Source organism: Halichoerus grypus, chromosome 10 (assembly GCF_964656455.1).
Source record: "Halichoerus grypus chromosome 10, mHalGry1.hap1.1, whole genome shotgun sequence".
NCBI lineage: Eukaryota > Metazoa > Chordata > Mammalia > Carnivora > Phocidae > Halichoerus > Halichoerus grypus.
The window spans coordinates 12,604,817-12,620,091 of NC_135721.1; the positions used below are offsets into that span (position 1 = coordinate 12,604,817).

The window sequence follows — 15,275 nt, forward strand, 5'->3', positions numbered from 1 at the left end:
AGGGCTCCATCCCAGGACCCTGGGATCATGACCGAGCCAAAGGCAGATGCTTAACTGACTGAGCCACCCAGGCACCCCAGTTTTTGAACATACTAACGTATATTTAAATGTTATTAAATTTATTTCCCGATAGGTCGAATATCTGTAATATCTGTTGTCTGCTGACCATTACCTGTTTTTCCCCTTGATTTGTGATAAATTCTTATCCTTCTGCATGTCCAATTAATTTTTTTATTATACACTGGACATTATGCATGAAACATATAGAAGTAATTTAAAGTTTTCAATGATATTATTGTTCTCTAGAAAGGATTTACTCTTGCTTCTCACAGGCTAGAAGTAGATCACCTTAATCTAATCAGCAAATGAGCTTTAAAGTTGGGCTTTAATTTTTGTGGGGGCTAGTTTACTTATAGCTCATTCTCACTCCTAAATTCCTAACTCCCTACATCTTAACTCCATCAAGAGTCCCACCTGAAAGCCTAAGGTACTTAAGCAACATTTTCCTTTTGGTGGGCCAAACTTCATTTTTTCCTCCTTTACTTCCATGAAATGGCCTAAAGCTCTGACTGGATTTTTAGCAACTTCTGTAGATGAAGGAAGGAAGAGGGAAGGGCAGGAGGGAGGGAAAGAGGGAGGGACAGAGGAAGTAAAGGAAAGAATAAGGGAGGGAGGGAGGGTGAGAGGAAGGAAGAAAGGAAGAAAGGAGGGAAGGAAAAATGTTTCCCCTTCCACAGTATTATTATTTCTACATTTCACTTGTTAATTATCTAATATTTGTAGAACTGCCTTTAAGGTAGAAGAAATTATCTGAGCAAGAGTCATGTAGGGGAGATGCAAAGGGACTGCCAAGAGATTGTACCCTTTTATTAAGAACATTAGATCCTTGGTACAATTTGCGCCATTAATATGTGATCTGACTGCTCTGTCCATGTGGTGTTGAAATTCAACAAAGAGACACAAACAGTATGGTCCGATCTGTTGACATGTGCCCATAAGAATCAAGAAAGAACCCTTATTTTTCCACACATTCATGAAAGGCTTCTGGGAGCTGAGGAAAAATAGCCAACTATTGACTGTGACTGTTCATACCAGGGTTGGAGAATTCATTGTCAACACTTCAACAAGGTGTGAAGCAGAAAAGGTCACAAAAAGCATTCTGTGAAAAGGTAATTCCATCTCTGGATAGATATAGGGGCAGCAGTGCTGACTAGTTCAGGAAGTTAACTCCAAACATTCATTCCTCGTCTATTTGTCTATTAACTATCCAATTCACCGTCCATTGTTTTACGTTTACAAAATCCCCGGCAATTATTACTTCCTCCCATTTAAAGATTAAAAAAATTGACGGGGCACTTGGGTGGCTCAGTTGTTAAGCATCTGCCTTCGGCTCAGGTCATGGTCCCAGGGTCCTGGGATCGAGCCCCGCATCGGGCTCTCTGCTCAGCAGGAAGCCTGCTTCTCCCTCTCCCACTCCCCTTGCTGTGTTCCCTCTCTCACTGTCTCTCTCTCTGTCAAATAAATAAATAAAATCTTTAAAAAAATAAATAAAATAAAATAAAATAAATTGAGGCTCACAGAAATTAACTATCTCAATCAACGTGAAATAGCTAATAAGTGCTGGAGCTGGGACTGAGCCCACACAGTATTCACCAAAACTTTCTCTTTCATTGTTATAGGAGCCACCATCCATCCCAATTTCCTGCTGGGGTGAGTCTCAGCAGCGAGTTCATAATTTTAATCTCTGGCAAGTGTTGAGGTACTTGGTTTTCGGTTTTAGTACCTCTCTATATAGGACTGAGGACAAATGACTACAGGAGATATGCTGAGATTGGAGGCTCCAGGGAAAGCTGGGAAACCTGAATGAATTTGGACATGTCTCAAAATGAACATATTTGTATCTAACTATTAAGAGGAAGGAAGGGAGAAAAAGATGCAAGGAGGGAGGGAAAAAGACATACTGAGAGACAAAGACAGACAGAGAGAGACAGAGCGAGCGTGATTCTTGATTCTCGATTCTCACTGAGGCCAGATTTCTTGGTGAACAGAAATCCTTCTGTTCCTTCTCAAGATGGTTTATAGCCTCACAGCTCCACGAATCCACTGTGCAAGCACATGAATCACAGAACTCTTTCTCACTGAGGTTCTGTCCCTGCAGAGAAATCCCACAGTAACCGTAGTTTTTGAAAATAGAGCATTTAAATCATCTTTCCAAAAGTGCGAATGGAAATAGTCCCAGAGTACCCAGAACCCTCCACAAATGTTGAGACAAAGCTAACTGAAAAGTTTACCAGGGAGAGTAAATGTGAGAGACGTGATTCCCCTTCCAGTAAGTGCTTCTCTGGGAGAGGCACTTGTTAACTCCCACTGAAAAATCGGCCTGCTGTCCAAGTCAGCAGTGAATTACAGAAGAAATGGTGCAAAACTTCACAGCCTGGAGAGAAAACCCCAGTTGCACCAAAGTGGAGCTGTGAAATGATTCTTATATTTCAAGGAGAATTATTTTCTTTTTGCTAAGTCACTGAACTAAACAATCACAGTTCTAAACTGTGAAAAACAGGAAGAAACACTTGGAAGATTTATCATACACATTAGTACTCCCTGTAGCATCATTAAGACAGTAAACACAAGCGCATTTCTGAAACACCCAAAGTTAATAAAATAATTTCACATGTATTGTCTTTAAGTTTTACAACCACCTCTGTGAGAGAGATATTATTATTTTACGTTGTAGCTGAGAACCAATTGTTCAAGTGATTTTAGGTGACTTCTCTGTGGCCACAAAGGTGAGATGAAAAACAGTGATGTTGGCACTGGGGTCCCCCTGTCTTCTCAATTCTTGTCCGGTCTCTTAAATCCCCATCATAGCTCCTGGAGAAATGTCTCAGAAGCCACAATTGTGTTACCATAACCTTGAACACATTTATTCTTTACTTGGATCCTTTACTGGCATTCTTTTGTGATTGTCCTAGTTCTGTAGTAAGTGTCAGAAAATATTGACTATGGATTTACGTATCTATTATTCCATAACATGTGGTTCTCCCTCTTAAGAATTTGGTTTTTTGGATTCATATAAATATATTAGAATCCAGCCTTTGACATTCACTGGCGCTGAACAACTCACTCAACATCCTAAGTCTTTTCTCATATATAAGTTCTGAATAAGAACATTTGCCTTAGAATTCTACCACATCTCCAGGCCTGGTGAGTAGTGGGTGTGTTCAGTCAATGACATCTTTAATTTTTGTTTCTACCCTGGGGCATGTGAATCGGCATTGGGTGCACACAAATGAAGGGTAGTTAATGTAGCAAATGAGGAAGTGGAAAGAGATGAGGACAGTAGAGGGAAGCAGCAGGAACAAACAGAACAGCTGACATAGGGTTTCTTCAGCCTCCTGCAAGCCAGGATGGAAGATACACAACACAGTTCTCACGGACAGCATTAGGACCCCTTCTCCTGCACCCAGGACTTCTCTCACTTCATTTGAGACCTTTTCCCCTCAAACTTTTTTTGTTTGTTTGTTTATAATTCCTATAGGACTATAAGCTTTATGAGACAGAGAATGTTTTTTTTTTTCTCTTGCCAGAAAGTAGAAGACAGCACTCGTCATATTTTGACAGCTCAATACCTACTTCTCCTTCTCAATAGTTCCCCAGAATCACCCCTCCCTTCTCATTGGTATCTCAGTGGCAGGTGAATCTATGTGCCAACATGTCATTATGTAAGCCTGAGGGCCAAATGCTTCTTCTTCCTGCCCTGGACTCTGGGGACAGGTCTAGGGCTAAAAGTCAGCCGATGAAACATTCTCTCCTGGAAGTCTGAATTCTGCGTGCATGTCCCAAATCCAAACCAAATATTAGAATGTATTTCTCCAACAGTCAGTGTCCTGATCAGACTTGTTGACTGCTGTTGTTTTGCTTCCAACCCTCCCAATAGGCAGTGGTTTCTGCCTCTGATATAGTCTGGGCTTGCTCACCATAACCTGCCAGTCTGTATCATTTGCTTAGGGAGTCGGATTTGGTTTCTAGCGCTCGAAACCAGTGACTCCAAAACGAGAAGATGTAAATATTATTTGAATTAACTTTAGTTTGAAAACATCACCTATCAGTTTACCACAGAAGTATATATATTCCCCTCCCCACCCAGCTCATGTTCTGCAAAGTACTGTGAGCTTCTAGATACAAAGATGGACAATGCCACAGCCATTTGGTAGAAGACTCTTTTCTACACCCATTTCTGACATCAAAGCCTCAATAAAACTAGAGGATAAAATGTTGAGCCATAACTCATTGGAGTGCTTTTTTCCCCAGGAGTTAAGTTAATAAAGTGTGGATATATTGCTTCGTTAACAGCTGATCTGCTATAGCACAGAGCTCAGAAGAGCTTAGACTTGTTTAGAAGTACCATTTTCTCAGATGGATTTTCAAAAACCTTTCAATAGTGCTTTTAACTATAGTTTCATAACAGTCAAGTCAAAGCTGAAATTCTACACTTACCATGCTCAGTATAAAGAAAATTTTATTTATTTGTTTATTTTCTTAGGATTCTGTTTTCTTTGACTAGATACTCTCAACCCTAACTTCTAACCTAGATCAACCCTTGATGATGGTTGATTTCTCCAAAAAGATAAATGGAAACATTCCTGTTGAAACTCAGTGTCTTTCCTGGAAAAACAGCATAAATATGTTGTCTGGCAAACAGTCTCTTCAATACTTGTAAGAGGTGCAGGATACAAAAGCCATCCCACTTTGCCAAACAGTACAGTATCTTAAGAAAAGCCAACACCTTATTGGCTTGGTCAAAGATCAAGGCAATACTTTCAGGACGAAATTATAATTTGGAGAGTTTAAAAATATAGAATAAAATAGAATGTCACAAATGCAAGGGAATGTAATTTAAGGGATGCACAAATCACATCCGATTATCACTTTGACGTTTACTGTGAGGGCATAACATTTTAAAGTAAATAATGTAAGAGGAAAATATTTTTATAACTTCCTATCATACCCAGAATGATATTCCTAGAAATATTACCAGACTAAGAACCAGGATATTCTGGTTCCAGTCCAGGATTTATTACATACCTCAAATTCCCCATTTGTAAAATAAGAGGGTTATACTTAATGAACCTTAGTCTTCTTACATTTCTAATGTTCATAGACATATTTATGTCTCATGATACACACAAAGACATAGTTTCTCATAGTACAGTTTCATAACCACTACTGAGAACATAGTACGGATCTGACACTGTAATAGGCTATACATTTACAAAGTAGCTCTTGGCAAGATTATACAATCCAGAGGAAAAATACTGCCAAGTAACAATTACTGTAGAAAACAATGTCCTGATTGTAGACATAGAGGTAATCATTGGGTATGGTGGTAACACTGAGGAAAATCATTTACCTGGGCTGGGTGTCCAGAGAATGGATCATGTCTGTGCTGAATCATAAAGTATGTTGGCCAGGTAAAGAGGAGGGACTGGGGCACAGCAGGCAGAAGAAAAAGCTTGAGAAATACACAAAGTGTGAAAAAGCATGCTGTGCACAGGAAAATGAGAAGGAGCCCCAGCACTTCCCAGTAGAAAATGCAAGGCTGAAAGTGCTAAGAAGTAGGAGAAGCTGAGAGGTAGGAGGCTTTTTAGCCTGTAACATACTCTATTATTAAGGCAATAAGGAGCACTTGAAGGATTTTTATAGAGAACCATAAAATGGTTAGATTTGTATTTGTATTTTGTTTTATTTTTTTAAAGACTTTATTTATTTATTTATTTGAGAGAGAGCACAGAAGGAGAGAGAGAAGCAGACTCCCTGCTGAGCAGAGAGCCCAACGTAGGACTCAATTCCAGGACCCTAAGATCATGACCTGAGCTGAAGGCAGATGCTTAACTGACTGAGCCACCCAGGTGCCCCTGTATTTGTATTTTAGATCAATTACTCATGTGGAGAATTAATTTGAGGGTACCTAGACTAGAAGTGAAAAGACCACTTAGAAGGCCTGATAAAGCCTGCACCAGGAAATAGGTGTGAGGATGACTCGGAGGAGTCCATTTCTAGAAGTGGAGGAGTGCTTTTACAGGAGAACACAGTCAAAGGGTCTGTACAGAATTGATAACTACATATGACACATGGAGAAGCAACCCAAGCAGATAAGACCGGTTATGCTGAGCTGAGTAACCAAAGAATCAGATTTCAGTGAAAACTGAGGTGTGGATATGATTTTCAGGGCAGAGTATGAAAGAAGCAAGAACATGCAGGATAAAAAGCTCCAGAAACTACCACAGGGATTCTCTGGAGTCTTTGTTTCAATACTCAGCTTAGTTTGTTTACGGTTAGACTCATGAGACCAGTAAGCTGAGCAAAACTGAAGCTAACACAGGGCTGGGAGATGTTCAACTTCCAACCTACCAGACTAGAAAGCTATGCTGAATGCTAGTGTCATTCGTTATGGACCCTGGGAAAGTCACATCTTATTACACCTTAGAAGTTAAAATAAATTAGCTCTATGAAGAACCACCTTAGCAAAGCTTAAAATCGAGTTTTGAAAGGGTGAAGTTGACCATTCAGTAAATTAACTGCCTGCCAAAACAAATTTTAATTCTCTTTAAAGTAAGACAACAAAATCTAGACACTCTCAAAATCCAAGAATATAAAAATTCACAATGTCCAGCATCTGATCCAAAATTATGTAATCATCTCAATAAATAAATTAAAAAAAACCCATTTCATACATTTCAACATCCACTCATGACACAAACTCTCAGCCAAATAGGAATAGGAGAAATATTTCTCAACCTGATATAGGGTACCTAAAAATACCTACAGCTAAAACTATCCTTCTTAATGATAAGCCAGATACTTCCTATTAAAGAATAAGAGCAAAACAAGAATTCAGCTGTCACTTCTATTTAACGTTATATTTGAGGTCTTATCCAGTGCAATAAGGCAATACAAATAAAAGGAATTCAGATTTGAAAGGGACAAGTAAAACTCTCTTTTCTCCCATATTTAACATGATAGAGTATACCATGAACTTGAAAATATCAACCCAGAAGAACCAACACCAAGACATAGTCTACTAATTTGCTAGATTTTAAAGAGGAAAGAAAAATCCTTTTGACATACGGATAAAATGAACAATATTAAATTATAGTATTTAGAGTGTACCCTAGTACAATATAACTACAAACAAAGACAAAATAGTGATCACCATTAAAGGCACATTAGTGGCTGGGTGCCTGGGTGACTCAGTCGGTTAAGCATCTGACTCCTGATTTTGGCTCAGGTCATGATCTCAGGCTTGAGAGATCGAGACTCCCATCAGGCTCTACATTCAGCGTGGAGTCTGCTTGAAATTCTCTCTCTCCTTCTCTGCCTGCCCCTCCCCCCACTCTCTCTCCCAAATAAATAAATAAATAAAATCTTTTTAAAAAAGGTAAGATAGTGGTTGTTAATTTTGGAGGGAGAGAGGAAATTCAGGGAGACAATGGAGGGGCTTCTGAGATGGTTGGCAAAATTCTATTTCTTGACCTTGTTCATGAGAACAAGAGTATTTACCTTATAATAATTTACTAAAATATGCATTTATTTGTGTGGCTTTATGTATCTGCATTTTCTTTTACAATAAAAATGTAAAAAAAAAATGTGAAGCCAAGTAGAACAAAAATGTGTTTGTATTTTATTGATAACGTGATCTTTTAAAAAGCAGAAGAAATGGTAGTTCCATTCTAGTTGCCAAATATGGCATATTTTACATCTTGAACCAAAGCTATTTTATCTGTTGTCTCTAAATGATAATATGTGATGGTCTAAGTACATTTATTCAACATTCACTTGACAAACAAATTTTGAGCATATGAGGTGCAGATAGAATGATGAATGAACATATTAAATATGCTTGTCCTTTGACATGTATCATATGACTTCACTGATATGAGGAATTCTTAATCTCAGGAAACAAACTGAGGGTTGCTGGAGTGGTGGGGGGTGGGAGGGATGGGGTGGCTGGGTGATAGACACTGGGGAGGGTATGTGCTATGGTGAGTGCTGTGAATTGTGTAAGACTGTTGAATCACAGACCTGTACCTTTGAAACAAATAATACATTATATGTTTAAAAAAAAAAAAAAGAAGATAGCAGGAGGGGAAGAATGAAGGGGGGGAAATCGGAGGGGAAGACGAACCATGAGAGACTATGGACTCTGAGAAACAAACTGAGGGTTCTAGAGAGGAGGGGGGTGGGGGGATGGGTTAGCCTGGTGATGGGTATTAAAGAGGGCACGTACTGAATGGAGCACTGGGTGTTATACGCAAACAATGAATCATGGAACACTACATCAAAAACTAATGATGTAATGTACGGTGATTAACATAACATAATAATAATAAAAAAAAGAAAACAATATCTGAGCATTAGAGATGTTCACTGCTACTGGGATGCCATTATCTCTAGTGGATATAATTAAGTTTTGTATATATATTATACTACTTTTCTAGTTATGTCTGTACATGCATGTGTATTTTTAAAGATTTTATTTATTTATTGGAGAGATACAGAGAGAGAGCTAGAGAGCACAAGTGAGGGAGAAGGAGAAGCAGGCTCCCCACAGAGCAGGGGAGCCCGATGTGGGGCTCGATCCCAGAATCCCGGGATCATGACCTGAGCCGAAGGCAGATGCCCAACGACTGAGCCACCCAGGCGCCCCCATGCATGTGTATTTTTAAAGTCATGGCTTCATGTTGATACCTGTGCAGATTTAATACCACAATCCAATATGGTGTTTTCTGTCTTCTACTGAACTTCTTGTTTCCTACTAATATTTACATAACTACCTGTTTTATCCATACAGTGCAAATAAAATAGGTTCAAAATTACATAAACTAGTATTTTTTTAAAAGGTTTTATTTATTTGACAGAGAGAGCACAAGCAGAGGGAGAGAGAGGGAGAAGCAGGTTCCCTGCTGAGCAAGGAGCCCAATGTGGGGCTCGATCCCAGGACGCTGGGATCATGACCTGGGCTGAAGGCAGCCGCTTAACCGATTGAGCCACCCAGGCGTCCCTACATAAACTAATATTAATACTACAACTGTCTTGTTAGGTTTAAGATTTCTTTGCCATTTTATTCTTCTTAGGATATATCCCACTATATATGTCAGAGTGCTCTGTTCAAAAGTGACCTGAGGGGCACCTGGGTAGCTTAGTGGTTAAGCGCCTGCCTTCGGCTCAGGTCATGATCCCAGCGTCCTGGGATCGAGCCCCACATCGGGCTCCCTGCTCAGCAGGAAGCCTGCTTCTCCCTCTCCCACCCCCCCCCTTGTGTTCTCTCTCTCGCTGTGTCTCTCTCTGTCAAATAAATAAATAAAATCTTTAAAAATAAATAAATAAATATGCTTGTCCTTCTTAACTGTAGAGAACAAACTGAGGGCTGCTGGACGGCAGGTTGGTGGGGGGATGGGCTAAATGAGCGATGGGGATTAAGGAGGGCACTTGCTAGGATGAGCACTGGGTATTGTATGTAAGTGATGAATCACTAAATTCTACTCCTAAAACCAATATTACACTATATGTTAACTAACTAGAATTTAAATAAAAATCTGAAAAAGGAATATGCTGGTCTTGCTCATAATTAAAGACATGCAAATTTTTTTTTTAATTTTTTTATTGTGACATGCAAATTAAAATAACATAATATATTAACTGCAACAGGGTAATACATATTAAAGTGTTGTATGAGCTCAGAGCAAATAGCAACTACATGCTTGGTGGCATCTCAGAAAATTTACACTGATGAAACGATAGTTGAGGTGTGTATTAAAAGATGAAGAGGAAATTTCCAGGCAGATAAGGGAGGAATATTCTATATGAACGTGGTTTTAAATATCGTGGTGCTTTTGGAAAACAGGAGATTGTATGTGTAGTTGAAACACAGGGTGTGTAGGCTGCCAGGGGAGGAGATGTAGCTGGTGAGAAAAGTTGTAGTGGAAAGCAGTCTTGGGTACCATGCTAAGCAGTTCTGGAGCTATCTAGAAGACAGAGAATTTCCAAAGGATTTGAGAGTCAGATAATCATCACTATAAAGATAACACCAGTATGAAAAATGGACTAGGTGGCCATTTAGAAAATTCTTATAATTATTCAGGTAAGTGGTAACAGAGGTCTCTGCACCCAGCAGCGTCAGGAAGGATGGAAAAGAAGACAGTTTTGTGACCTAAGGCTTATTAATAAGTGGACTGTGGACTGAGAAGGGATGATGATGTATTTAGTAGGAGCTAACACGGGCACAATTTGAATTTTTAGCCTCCATAGCGGTGATGAAAATCTAAAGACATGGTATGCTTGGATGAAATCCTTGTATTACTGTACTGGCCCTAATGTGAAGGACTTGTAAAAAGCATGGCAAAGATAATGAATACTTTTTAAAAAAAATATATGTGAAAATATGAGACCTGTCAGAAAGAAAGACAAAAATGCTGGTCTCTTCAAGGTGCCTTCACAGTTTAGTAGAACACTTATAATAGAAATAATTAAAATACTCGGATTTTCATCTGTAACAAAAGAATGATCTGGTGGATTCAGAAGGTGCCTGATTTCTACAGTAACAGAGTCCCCAAATAATGTCACATGGTTTGAAAAATTTGACGATCCAAGGGAAAAATGCTACAAGACAGCATGGTATCAGAGATGAGGAGTCCTCGGAACTTTTAAATTAATGGGACTAGAACATAAATCCATCCAACAGTTATTCAAATACACCTTCCTTTGTAAACTCTTCTCTGATTTCCTTCCTTCTCTGATTTCCTTCCTTCCAAACTATCTTAATTCTCACATTACTTCACTTACTTAATATATACATTAACATTTGCCATATTCTACCTTTTATTCCACTTATTGGTGTTCATGACCAGTTCTTCTATAAGAAGGCACATATTATATAATTATATGTATATGTGTGTATATATATATCATATATATGCAAATATATAATTATAGAATAATAATGATAAACAGTGCCTAAAATGTATAAAGCTTTTTGTTCTATGACCAATACTATTCTGAGCTATTTACCTATATCTTAATTTACTTAATAGTTATGAGAACCCTATGCAAAGGCACCAGTCTTACCAACTTCATTTTACAGATGAGAAAATGGAGATAAAACAAGGTTGAGGATCTTTCCCAAAATCACACAGGGAGTTACCATTTAAAGAGAGTCCTGATCCAGAGCATCTATATTTAACCACTATTGTGTGCTCTCCCATGGTCTATGATCTCCCACAACACTTCGGAGAGTGCCAGATGCACAGGGGAAATAAACAAACATGTAATTAATAACAGCCATTAGCAAAGACCAGAAATTATGGAATCTATCCTAACCAGAGGGAAAAATTACAGCAGCCTGGAAGCCCTAGGTTTCTAGCTCTCAGCCATCTTCTGGGTTTCCCTGTGACACCTGATATTTGAAGTAGGGACATGCAGACCAGAGCTTCAGATCTCACCTGTGCCAGGGGGAAGCAAAGAGAATAGGAACAGGAGACTGGTAAGGAAAGTTTGGAAAAAGATGCTGTTCTCCATTAGCTGGACCATCTGCCCCCAGTCATGAAAACGGGAAGCCCTCTGCAATCTCCCAGGCAAGTCATCGAAAGAGAGAGGAGCACAGGTGGCCCAGGAAGGCATGTCCTTCAGGTAGTGCATATACAAATGGAACTGTCATTAATGGGACATGTCAGGACAGATGGTTTCCTTGCAGACACACAGATATGCCTCATGGCTTTCTTCCTCCAGTGCAACTCAGTGGGCTCTAAGCAGTTATTCTGCAGCCAGAAGCCAAGTGGATGAATTAACTTTGCCTTCCTAAAAGCTGACCCAGATTATGGAAATACAGAATAGAACCTTGGAACAGGAGGGACTCATGGAGACTCGCTGGTCCACATCTTGGAAACAAAATCTATCCAGAACAGGAAGTAATGGTTAGGTACTTGGCAAAGTGAGTGTGCGCTTGCTACTAAGACTCTGTGTACAAATGCACACTGCTGTCAGAGGGGCGGCATCCAAGCCCCGTCCCACTGTCCCACTCCTAGTTACCTGCCATAACTGGCACTTGCATTTGCTGGCTCTCTTCTCCTTAGAGAAAAAAAAATGTTAATTTGAAAACCACTTGTGTTAATGAGATTTCTGGACAAATCCAAAGTTTTCATTGTTTCCGCAATGTAGTTAAATTCCTTCGCACAGAGCCCAATTTTGTGTTTCAACCATTCTCTCTCGTACTTTACAATCTTATCAGTTGTGTTAACTCACTCTTCCCCAACACACTCTTTCTTACCCTATTCCTCTACTAAATGTTGTCTCCATTGCCTTCCCCTTTTTAGGACTGTCGGAATTGGTTTACCTATCAAAAGCCAACTGAAATATTTCCTCCTCTTTGAAGATTTTTCCTTGCTGAATGCCTTCTTTCTCCTTCTTGATTCTTCAGTATCTTGTATCTGTAATACAACACATCAGAGTCAAACATATGTCTTGTTAGAGTTGTCTGCTTCTACCAGGATTTTTTTTTTTATTCTCTCTTAGTGCATAGCTTGGTTTATGGAACATCGTATTGGCCCAGTCAGTGTTTGGTGAATTACATGCAACTGAGTCATAGTTGCTGGGAGATTGTGTAATATAATGGAAAGAGGACAAAATTAGAAATTGCAATGTCCGTGTTCCAACACTATCTTCATCACACTAGTTGTGTGATCTGACAAAAGTCACTGAATCTTGCTAAGCATCAGACTTTTCATATGCAAAATCTTGTTAAAATGGTTAACACACAGATGTATGGTTCAGACTAACCAAAATGATACCTATAAAAAAGTGTGTTGTAAAGTTCTATGCAAATCGTTGTTGTTAAAAGCTCCCAGTTGATCTGGGATCCGTTTGATCAAGAATGGTTGCTTCACAGGCAAATATGGAACTTTATGCTGTTATTTCAAACCAAACAAGTTGGTTGGCTTTGCTTCCTCAGACCCCCCACTCACCATATCACAGCTGGAGAGAGCTTGCTTTCTGATTCAATGCCTTTTTATAGCCACTTTTCTCACAAGCCAACAAAACAGAACACACTCTTCCTACTGCTAATCAATGCCACATGTAGTACAATGAGCAATTAAGCCCAGAAAAAGGAAGAGGACATTAATAATAGAACGCTTGATTACTGAGAGATTAGAACCTGAAATTGTGTTTGCGTTCTCTGTTGGAAGGTATAATTTAATTAGCCAACTTGGAAAGGTTTTAGATGTGACAGAAAACTAATATTCCACTTCTGCAATTTCATAGCCTTTTTCTTTCTGAAAGAAAAATAATATATAGTTTCCGAATGAAGTCTCTCAACATGCAGATGTTGACACCTCCAGTTACCTACACCTTGGACCCTATATTATTATAAGGGCTCTCACTATCCCTGGTTTCCACTCAGCCATCTGGCCATAGCAAAATAACCCCAGAAGCATACCAGGTTGGACGCCCACCTTTCTGCCAATTGCTCCACAAGGAACATATTCGGGAATGATCTTTCCCTAATTGCTATCACCTGGCTACAAAGTCCACCATCAGTCTAGCTCTTCTACACAATAAGGACCCTATGATTCTTCCCTTCCTCTTCCTAAGCCATTCCTGGTGCTGATTACATGCCTGTTGTAGGAACCTTGGGTGGCCGTTGACTAAAAGTGAACAGTAAAAAGCCAGTTTTGCTAAACTGAATTCCTACTCATGTGGTGGAAATGGCATGTCTGTGTCCACACCCAACATGTTAGGACTCTTTGTGGGAAAGGCCATGGTTAATTTAACTTTCCGGGAGTGGAATGCAAAACCCATCAACTTTCTTGGAGGTTAAGAACATGAAGTGGCTCACTTCCTGGAAAATTTCACAAATCACAGCAAGTTGGCTTTGAAGAGGCTAGCCCGAATTGGCTGTTTCCAGAAAGGACAGGACCAAGAATTGTGAGATTCTTGGCCAGATGCCAAGACTCTCATATTCTAGTAGTTCACAGCAATTTCTAGAGAGAAGGGAGAGAGAACTGGGCTTGAGTTGGGTTCTGAACACTGCTAGCTGATGACTAGGAAAAGAGTCTCAATACACTGAAACTCTTGCTTAGGATTAGTCCCATTTTAGGGAAAAGAGCTTATGGGAAAAGAGGCTGAGAGAACTTTATCCAAACCCCTACCCTTAAGGTACTTCCTTGCCTAAGAGTAAACACCAGATAAGCCATCTCTGAGAGAGATGACTTGTGGAAGGTATTGGGAAATCCCAAGCTTTTGTTATGAAGGCCTGCGAAGAAATCTCAGGGGGTTTAATTTAGTTGGGTTAATTGACAAAGATTCCACAGAAAAATTATCTGACTATAGCAAGAATAGTCAGAACTGTCCAACTCTAAGAGCATCTAAATAAGGAGAGCATGATTCATGAAGCAGGGGAGCAGGGGAGGAGGGTTGCCTAAATAAATAGAGAGGTAGATAAAATACAGAATACTCAATTACATATGAATTTCAGATAAACAGCAATGTTATTTTTAGGATCAGTATGTCCTAAGTATGCAGAGGACATACTGATCCTAAAAAATTATTTATTGTTTACCTAAAATTCAAATTTAATAGGGAATCTTATATTTTCAGTTAGGAAATCTGGCTGCCCTACTTGAGGAAATTCTTCTGTCCCAGAAGGTTGGAGACTCTTGTACTTGTTCTCTACTAACACCCGAGGATTGGTTTATATGTTCTGTTGTTAACAACAACCTTGAAGTCACTTAGGGATCAGACTTTCTTGTTTTGGAATCCTGTATCTCCAACACTAGCTTATAACCTTGGGCAAGTTAATTTTTCTGGGCTTCAGGTTCTCCATCTATAAATGGGAATCATATTAACTGAAACTTTCATACTGTTGTTATGCAGATTAAATGAATAAATACATGTGATGTCATCTAAACAGTGTGAGGAACATAGTAAATAGTAAATATTTGTTTAAAAAATTAGTTATTTATTATTATTATAGCTAAGAGCAATAAGTAAAAGAACTTTAGTATAGTAGACCATTAGTGTTTTTGCACAAGGATACTGACCTCCACACCCTCAATGACCTTGGCCTACCAATACAAGAACTTACAGTAACAAAGTCATGGCACCATGAACAGATATCATGCTTACATTTGGAAGGAAGCTGGTGCTTCCATTAAGGCAGCAGCTACTTCTAATGCAGAAGAAGCCTCACATCAGAACAAGAAAATAAAAATAGAAACTAAAAA

General features: G+C 39.2%; 1 long non-coding RNA gene across 1 annotated transcript in view; it reads right to left on the reverse strand.

Moving 5' to 3' along the window:
* Positions 1 to 12,386: 12,386 nt before the first annotated feature.
* LOC144379332 (uncharacterized) overlaps positions 12,387 to 15,275 on the reverse strand; it is a 338,757-nt gene continuing 335,868 nt past the window's right edge. Inside the window, exon 5 of the long non-coding RNA XR_013442152.1 lies at positions 12,387 to 12,482. This is a non-coding gene — a long non-coding RNA (uncharacterized LOC144379332). The remainder of the gene's footprint in view (positions 12,483 to 15,275) is intronic.